The sequence below is a fragment of the Nannospalax galili genome, unplaced genomic scaffold, assembly GCF_000622305.1.
Source record: "Nannospalax galili isolate Female #2095 unplaced genomic scaffold, S.galili_v1.0 scaffold983, whole genome shotgun sequence".
Taxonomy (NCBI): Eukaryota; Metazoa; Chordata; class Mammalia; order Rodentia; family Spalacidae; genus Nannospalax; species Nannospalax galili.
In genome coordinates this window covers 333,168-342,962 of record NW_008350255.1, presented here as the reverse complement: position 1 = coordinate 342,962, position 9,795 = coordinate 333,168, and the positions used below count along the sequence as shown (strand labels likewise).

Genomic DNA, 9,795 nt, shown 5'->3' with positions numbered 1-9,795 from the left:
GAGAGAGAGAGAGAGAGAGAGAGAGAGAGAGAGAGAGAGAGAGAACTCTTGAGCTACCCTCTAGCAAAGAAACAGGAAATACTAATAACTCAATCCCCAAAAGTAACCTCTGTTCTGAATTGGTGTAAATAACATCTTTGCAGACAACTCACTTTCACAGATCTAGTGATGTGATTCCAAAATACTGCAATGCTCATGTAGTTGATTTACGCCTCCCAGCTCCTCTCTGATACTCACAAAGTCATCCATTCCCCCAAAGCTCCACATTTAACTTTCCCTTCTAGGCGTTTCCCAAGATTCTCTAGTTCACAATGCCTTTTCTTTTCAAAACTTGAAAACTGATCAAAGGCTTTATTCAGGGCTCTCATTAAGCTGCCCGCAGAAACAACTGTCCAGCCAATCTACACTTCTGATGGAGAACTTGAGCATTGGCTTCTGCAAACACTCAGAGGACCACCATGCCTGGGACCTGTGTTTCATCAGATGTAAGGGGTCAACAAGAAGATTTTAGAGTTCATAGGTGTATGATCTAGAGATTAAACAAGGAGGTCCCAAACTCTGAGCACTAGGATAGTCTGAGCAGAGATTCTGAAGCCCTTGATTCACACAACAAGCGGCAGGATCCACGATGCCTAGGCTCTGCAGACTGCTGGGGAAGGCAGACCTGACACATGGTCCTTTTAAGCACGTGAGGAAAATGAGTGAGAAAAGAATTCTCTAAGTGCTACATTGGGGTGTATGCGGGCACAACAACTCAGGCATGTCACTGGGGCTGCTGATGCTCAGGAATTTCACTGTGCTAGAAAGTTGAAGAGATGCTTCAGGGTTGCGGTGATGGTGATGGTGGTCTTGGGTCATAAGGACAAGCTGAGGGATGTCAAGCATTAGGGTAGAAGTCAAGGACAGCAGGCTCAGGCCCTGCTCTGATGCAGACCTGCAATTAACCTCAGTTTACCTAGTCACATCTTTACCTCAACTCAGCCATGTGGGTGGACTGTGTAGCAGGGAGAGGGTGGTGAGGAGAGAGGAGGCTAGCCTCCTGTCAGTTTCAAGCCAGAGTACTGTGAACTGATTAACTGTCTGAACATCCTTTTTGCTAATCCATGGAGAAAATGGCTGTGCCACTTTGTGTCCTAACACTTGTAATCCACCTCCTCATTTTTCTTGGTTTGTGGAGTCAGGGTCTCATGTCGCTCAGGCTGGCCTTGAATATGACATATAGCCAATGATGCCTTGAACTTCCAGTCATCTGCATCCAACCTCCCAAGTGCTGGGATTACAGATGTGTGCTACCACACTCCCCTCAGTGAACCCCACCTGTATCACTCTCCTGCCTCAGCTCTAGTACAGAAAGGAGCGACCCTCAGAGAAGCTGAGTTTGACACATCTCTCCCAGATGGAGTTTAAGGAGAAAGCATTGTGGTTTTCTGTATGAACCCCTGAAATGGAAGGCAAGTCCTCCAGCCATGCCCAACAGGTCACATCTGGACTGACCAGCTTCCACATCTCCATTTGTAGTTTCTTGATCCTGAGCTGATAATTTCTTGGTGGTGAATCAGACAGACAGTCACTGTGAGAGTTAGGGCAGAGTTCAGCACTAGCAGATGCCCCAATACATTTTGGAAAACAAGTCTAGAAGAAGTAGCTTTGGGGCACACATTACCAAAACTAAATATGTAAGGAAAGCACAACCTCATTAACTCTTCTTCCCCCTGATGCACTGTGACTGTCGCTGACCTCTTTCATAACTTTTTTGATCCCTGGTATAAGGTTTTCCTTTCCCTCCTTCAACTTTGCATGATGAAAACTTCAAATTCTGCAGTGTGCCTGAAGACAGCAAATAGCCTTGGACCTCTCATGGAGAGTCCCAGTGAACATTGTGATCACATTTGCTGTAACTGTTGTACTGAGTCATTTGAAAGAATGTTGAAGGCAGTGAGTCTAAATATCCAAGCATGGGGCTCCTAAAAGCAAGGTCACTCACATAATTACCTTTAATACTGAGATCAACTAAAATTTAAAACATCTTAACATCATATAATATGCAATCAACACTGAGGTCTCATCTGTTCCTAAAATGTTCAATAGTTTTAAAACCGTGGTGAATTTAAAAAATCTTTTGGGTGTTTGTTTGCATGATGTGTATATATGTGTGTGTGTGTGTGTGTGTGTGTGTGTGTATGTGAGTGTGTGGAGGTCAGAGGACAACCTCAGATGTTGGTGCTACCTTTTCACCTTGTTTGTGACACTGTCACTTGTTTGCTGTTGCAAACACTACGTTAGTTACCTGAGAGCTTCCAAGGCCTCTCCTGTCTCTGCCTCCCATCTTGCCATAGAAACACTGGGGTTACAGATGTACATTACTGAGTCTGGGTTTGGGGATCTGAATTCGGGTCTTTACACTTGCTTAGCAAGTGCCTTACCCACTGAGATATTCCCCCCAGGTCCCATGATGAGTTTTATAAATTGAGAGTAATATGCAAATGTTTAAGCCAGCCATGGTGGCAGTGTTTTATACCAGTGCCTGGGGAGGTGTGGGAGCAGTTTGAGGCCAGCCTGGCTTATATAGCAAGATGCTCTGTCTAAAAAAAGGCTTCAATGATTGCTTCATTTTGGAACTGCAGAGTGATCAGTCTGTTTCTCTGGGTGCAGGTGGTGAATGAAAATTGCTATTCAGGACCATCTGCACGGACCATGTCCCACATAATGCTTGTTATTCTTACAGTATGACAACCACTGACATTATGGTGAGGGAAACAAAGACTAGAGACAAATAGAACCCAGGCCCACTGTAAAAATGCTCCTGGTCAACAGAGTACAGTCAAAGTGAACAGGCTTTGGAGTCAGGATGCAAAAATGATTTATCGTAGGGAACCCACATCAACATTCTTCAAAGGCTCTGTAGGGATTTCTGCATTGCTTTCCATCTTAACATTTTCTTTTCATGTTACACTTTGTTTACAACTGATGAACCACGAGGACTTCCATCAAACACCAAAACCTAGTATGTTCCCAACTCGCCTGGTCTGTGAGGCTGAGGATGTGATTATTCTTGGCAAAAGGGTTTCATGAAGAGTCACTATACATATACATTAAAACAAAAAGATTCAGTATGATCCTAAGGATATCAGACTTATGTGGAATGCCATTAGATTCTACGATCAGGCTCTGCTCCTGGGTGAAAAAAAATCATTTCAGTCTGATTTACTACAGACAATCATCAGACCAATCTCGAAAGAATACTCTTAATGTTTAGCTCTTATTTTAAAACAACAAAAAGACAAATTCCACTCATGTATTAGGTGTTTGTCAAGTACATGAAGAGAACTGAATTAAAAACCTGGAAGCTGAGCCATCCCAGGATCTGGACTCCAGCTTTCTGGTATGAAGGGGGCTTGGGGCCCAGCCTAGTCAGAGAGTCTGAGTTCAAAACATTCCCTTATATGGAGACATATGTTGTTAGTGTGAGTGTTTCCTGCAGGGCCCATGGAGCAGGCCAGAAATCAGGCTTCCCACACCCACACGACCCTCTGCATGCAAAGTGTGAGCTATGACTTTATTTTTTACTTGAGGCTCCAGTTGCAGAGGAAACCCACCCAGGGCACACCACATCTGTTCCTGCTGCCTCTGGACCCAGCAGCTCTCTGCAGCCAGAGCTAAGTAATTTCACACTTCATCTTTCCCTGTTCAGGCCAGGCTGCAACATAGGTGCTATTTTCTCATTCACCTCCTTTGAAAAATACCACAGAAGACAGTCTCACTTCTGTCCATCCCCCTATACCACCAGTTATGGTATGAAGAGGGCTTGGGGCCCAGGGGTTAACAGAAGGGGTTAACAGAAGTATTCTGGATCAGAATCAGATCAACTGGGAAAGACCCGTAGTCAAGAAATTGTGGCCTATGAAGTAGTTTTCCTTTTGCTCCAAGTACATGGAGGTGTCTTCCACGGTCAGTATTTTCCAGTGAAGGAAATGGTATTTAATAACAACCATCATTCTTTCCTTTGAGTTACTATCAGTCTTTCTGGAAACCTTCAAGAGAAAGTCTTCATTTGGAACCAGCCTATGCTGACACTTTTTTTGCTAACATTTTTCTAATTTTTGCTGATCATACTTTTAACAGAAAAAGGGAGTAGCCCTAGGCTTAATTCCTGGGCAGGCAGCTGCCAGCTATATAATGTCACATTTTATTTTTGCAGTGTAAGGGATAAAACTTAGGGCCTAGTATATGTTAGGCAAGTACTGAACCACTGAGTTATACCCCAGCTCTTATCCTGAGGGTTGGATTAAAGGTGTGTGCTAGCACGCCCGGCTAAGATTGTGGCTTTTAAATGAAAGTGATGGTCTTGTATAATATACGTTGAAGCTGATTTAAGTAAATGATTCTCCAGGTAACAGAGCTGTGCTCTGCAGAAATGGCAGAAACTATGGTACAGTTGTGATATGCGCCCTCGAGCCTGAGCTTCAGGGAGTCTGGGAAGACCCCAGATCCAGGGTTCCTCCCTCTGGCTGAATGTCAGGATCAAGGGTGGAGTTCTGAGAATTCCTGGGCCCATTACTAAAAATTTTGTTTTCCTTGGAGTGGGATGAGGCTTGGAGATTAGGATGGTTTAGAAGCTTTCCAAGTGATTTTACTGAGAAGCCCAAGTTGAGACCATTGCCCACACTGTTCCAGAGCCACCCACTATACAGCAAGTCAGTAGAGCTCACAGTGTGGTGGTCCCATACCTTCAGCTTGCAGGCACCCTGTCCACTGGTGGCTCCTCATAGAGAAGGTACCGGTACAGAACTACATAGCCCAGTCTGAATTCTTGGCAGCCACTAGAAGGCTAATGAGATAACAAGGGTTGAGCTGGCTCTTCATGAAGGTAACTCATCACCCCTGACTCAAACTGTGTCATTCTGAAAGGGGAGGGGGTCGTCTTGATTTTGGAAGACATGCAGGTACATTTCTATGTTCATCTAGGGCCTGAATGAGTGGTCCTTCACCTCCTTCATATGAATGAACCCCGAGGTAGGCAATGAAGATTCAGTAAGGACCCTTGCCTGGAAGTCTCCCTATCCTCTTCTCTGAGGCATATCCAGCCTGTGGTCTGTGGCCCTCACGTGGTCAAGAATAACTATGAATGTGCCCAACACGAAATTGGAAACTTATTTGAAACATGACATTGTCTTGTGATTTTTTTTTTTTTGTATGTCAAGCATGAGCTTTGTAGATGACAGCAATGTCAAAGGTTGACACCCTGGCAGACCGATTCTTTTTTGTCTTTTTTGAGACAGAGTCTCCCTGTAGCCCCAGCTGACTTGGAACTCACTGTGTAGACCAGGTTGGCCTTGAAATCAAAGAGATCTACCTGCTTCTGCCTTCCGAGCTCTGGGATTAAGGGTGTGCACCACTACGCCCAGCCAGACTGATTCTTTTATGTTGGATTTGTCTTGTGCAGGGATCAAGCCTAGTGGACTAGCCTTTTCTCATCCCAACTTCTCCTTAGTACAGTTCTGAACCAACACCTCACCTGACACGTTCACAATACCAGTTCTAGCCATCATTATCAAAACTGAGTATAATAACCAGGGTTGGGGCTGGAGACATGGCTCAGCAATTATTGCTCTTGTAGAGGACCCAGTTTCAATTCCCAGCACCCACACGGCAGCTAACAACTGCCATGTTCTAGGGGATCTGACACCTTCTGACCTCTGTGTGCATGGCGTGGGTGCACTTGCACACACACAGGCAATATACTCATACACATAAAAGTAACAAAATATTTTTAATACATAGTCAGATTTCTTATTTTGTAAGTAAGTAGTTAAAAGCCCTGACATTTTGCCCCCTGTGGAGGGCCAGTCCTCAATGTTGACAACTGGGTGGGAGGACAGGGGTCAGTACCATTGAGGATGCAACTATAGTCACCTCTGAGCCCAGGAGCCTTCTGCAGGGCCCAGCCACTGGGAATGCTCAGGTAAATCAACTCTTCCCAGATTCTTTGGCCAGGTCTGGGCCTGTGGGTGACCCCAGGAGCTTTGTTTTAGTTTACGCCTGAAACATTTAACACCAACAAGCCATGCAATGGAGGGGCTCTGGAGAGTGCCAGAGGCCTCTGCTACACAGAGCCTGGCTCCTTTCTGTCAGGGTCGTGACCTGGCCTAGAAAGGCACAACCAAGGAGAACACTGAGGGGCATGGATTGGGGCTGCCATGTAAAGGGATGGGATGCACTGCCTGCATCGCTGGAGGCTTTTCTCAAGAACAAGGCCATCCAGAGTTACGAGGAGGAATGTGGAGCTGGACAGTCAAGGGTGGACTTTGATTTTAACTTTCCATCCATCTATATTATATATATATAGAATGTGTGTATGTGGTGATGGATCTGTATGTATTGATGTGTGTGTGTGTGCTGTATATGTATGTGGGTGTGGTATATGTGTGGGTGTGTGGTATGTATGTATGTGTAGGGCTGTGGTAGTGGTTGTGGTCTGTGTGTGTGTGTGTGTGTGTGTGTGTAGTATTTCCTTTTAAAGAAAATACAACTATGTTGCAGGAAATTCAAACAATTGAGAATGTACAATAAAAGGTGGGAGATCCCGTTGTTCCCACCACACTTCGCAGAAGCAACTACTCTCTCTAGCTTGGTTAATAAGATTTTTATGACAGAGTCACCAACTTTAGAAGAGAAAGCTTCACGTACAAACATCTGGGAAAACATCTTTTGGGAAGTGGGCAGTGGCTATCTTAGCATAACAGTGTGATTGTTGAGCAGTTTCTGCTTCTCTGGGTTTTCTGAAAGGGAATTTACTTCAGTTGTGCAGTGAGCGAGGGTAAGTAAAGTGACTATCAAGTGGAAGCAGGAGGTGGAAGGTCGGATGTGGGGTGCATCATTCAGCCACAGAATGATGAGCAGAGCAAAGCTGGTGGCTGCCCAGCCCTCTGTACCCACCCCCTAGCCACCCCACTATGCACTCCCGGTGTCTCAGAGGGGAGCCTCTGCACTCTGAGCCCATCTCCTGTGCTAGCCATAACCCTAGGGAAATCACCACCCTAAAGTCCATAATGCCGTGCCAAAGCATGCCCACTCCAACGGCTCTGATTAAAGATAGACAAATTCAATGGTTCATGAGGATGTGAGGAAATTAAAACTCCCTTGCATTGCTCAGTGAGAGTAAAAAATGAACACAACCAATTTGGAAAGCAGCCTGGAAATGACTAGTGTTGCCATCTGCAAAATATGGCATTGCCCTAGATAAGTGACCGTCCATAGGGAGAGGCTTTGTCCTCCAAAAGAGGACAGTTTCTGGAGCCTTTGTGGTCATACTGGGGGGTGGATGCTCCTGCCATCTAGTGGATAGTTCAGAAAAAGGCTGCCAGCACAAAAGAAACCCGAGAAAGGACTTCTCAGTTGCTCCATGAAGATTTTTAAATTTTTCTCAAAGCTAGTGCTTATTATTACTATTTTGAACTTATTTTTAGGCCAGTACTAACAAATCATAGGAAACTAAGTCATTTTTCTTATGACTAACAGCCCTGCTGACTGGTCTTCCCGGACACAGAAGAATGGCAGCTGACCACTCCAGGTGCCGATTTCCTACACCTTTCCCTCAGCGCAGTGTTACTTTGAAGGCCTAGTTTATTTTTCATCTATGAAACCACAATGGTTGTTTTGTTTTTGTTTTTTTTCAGGATGGTCTCTGTAGCCCCAGCAGACCTGGACATCACTACGTAGACCAGATTGGCCTCGATCTCACAGAGATCCATCTGCCTCTGGCCTGCTGGGATTGAAGGCATGCGCCACCACTCCTGGCTTACCACGTGGTAACTTGCTAGGAACTTGCTTTTCTCGTGTGACATTCTTTCTCCATTTATTGTGTTAACAAGTGAAAACTTTATCTCCTTATTCTCTTTAGCTGCTTCCGTCTCCCAGAACGGATGGTCCACAGTTTCACAGCTACTCCTCCGTGGAGGGCCACGAGCCCCACCCTTCCTGCCCTCCCTCATCCTCTTCCTCTCTCCCGTCTCTTCCTTTCCCTCCCTTCCTTCCTCCCTTTTTAATAAGAACAACTGTTCTACCCCTTAAAGATTCAATTCCCATGTCCTAAACTGAAGCGCTCTGGAAATCTCAAGCCCTACTGTCATCTCAGAGTTGGAGGTTTCCCCACTTGTAAAAGCAGAAAGCAGAGTACCCAGCTTTGGGTTGCTCCAGTTCTTGCCTGTGTCATCGCACTGGCCCAGCCACCCAGCACTGGGGGCAGCTCAGACACCTGGGGTTCAGTTTTGCCTTTGCTGCCCACGTCCTGTGGCCTGTGAACTGCTCGTTTCTCTGGCTCCCCACTTCCACATGTATGAACAGACGGGGTGGGTCTCTCAGCCAGAAGAGTTTGGATCCTGAGTATCTTTTTGTCCTTAGTGATGTCCCAGAGGGAGCCAGGAAACATTGTCCCATGAGTTTGCCTCCTATGATGGCCTGGCCTCCTGATCTGAACTGAGGTTCTCAGTTACAGCTTCTCTTGAAATGAGAGGTGAATATACCCTCCCCTCCTCCACCTTCTCCTGGTGCCCTTGGGTCCCTGAACATATTTTCCTACCTATTTCTGTGACTTCTGAAGGCTATGTTGCTATAGCAACCCAGGCCCACTGAACCATGTTAAGAACCTGTTATCAGGAAGAGGCCATTAGCTGTCTCCAGAGTCCGTTTAAAAGGGAACACAATTACTTCTCACAGAGATGGCTCCGCAGTACCGTTTCAGCACCTCTGACACAGGCGGTGAGGTCTGAGAGTGGTTGATCAAGTCCCTTAAGGGTGAGGATGGATGGCATGGCGTGCCCAGGCTCACCTGGGGTGACACTGGGGCCTGTGGGCTCCTACCCTGCAGCTCTTCCTGTTACTGCTCCCTTTTGTGTTCACCTTTGCATGTCCTTATTCCCCTCCTGCCTCCTCCATGGACCTGGGCTGCAAATATCCGTGTCCTTCATTCTCTCTTCAGTTGTTTATTCCCCTACTGGCCAATGGGGCCTTTGAAAAAGTCCCACTCCTGCTCACAAGCCCCCAAAAGCTTCTGGCAGTGGCTGAAAGCCAGAGGCCCTGTTGGTTACCTGTCACCTGGCTGCCTCTAGCCCTCAGCTGCTGGCTCTGTTCCCTTTGTCTTTCTGTTCCTCACATTCTGGGTTCTTTCTGTTCCATCCTCCCTTCCCCACAGTGCTGCTCCATCCTTGCTGTTAGCCTGCTTGTCCCCATCTGTGTCACACTGTTGACAGGCCTCTGCTTATCTCCCTCTCCGAAATAAAATGGCAATGCTCTGTCTCTTATTCATGGCATTATCCACACCCTAGAGCTGCATTTGGCAGTGAGTCAGCTCTCCATAGCATACACTGTGTGAGCAGATGGAGGATGAGGTGTACCCTATAGTACCCAGAGAGCCCACAGCCCCAAAGTGCCACTCTCCTCCATTTCCTGCCTCCACCCAGTCACCATCCAAGGAGGGAGGCTCCTTATGATAGCGACTACTAATTATTAAGCTCTTACTGCATACTTTACACACACTATCTCTGTTCGGCCTTTAAATCTGACATCAGGTTAATTCCTTTATCTCCCCTCACAAGCACTGCAGATAACACTGGTGCTCTTTCCCTCATGATGAACAGCTTCCACAGAGAAATTCCCACTCATTCTCCAGGCCACTCTGCAGGCAAGCCCTCCTTCAGTCCCTGTACCACACTGGAGCCTGTGCTTGCCCCTCACTGTACTGGTGCCATTGTAAACATCATTTCTCTGGCAACATGCTAGCCACTAAGGCAGGCAGGC

At 46.4% G+C, this 9,795-nt stretch overlaps 1 protein-coding gene across 1 annotated transcript in view; it reads right to left on the bottom strand.

Annotated features, from left to right (window-relative positions):
• Positions 1–9,795, bottom strand: part of Cyfip2 (cytoplasmic FMR1 interacting protein 2) — a gene marked incomplete in the record, with an annotated part of 135,344 nt that overhangs the window by 18,887 nt on the left and 106,662 nt on the right.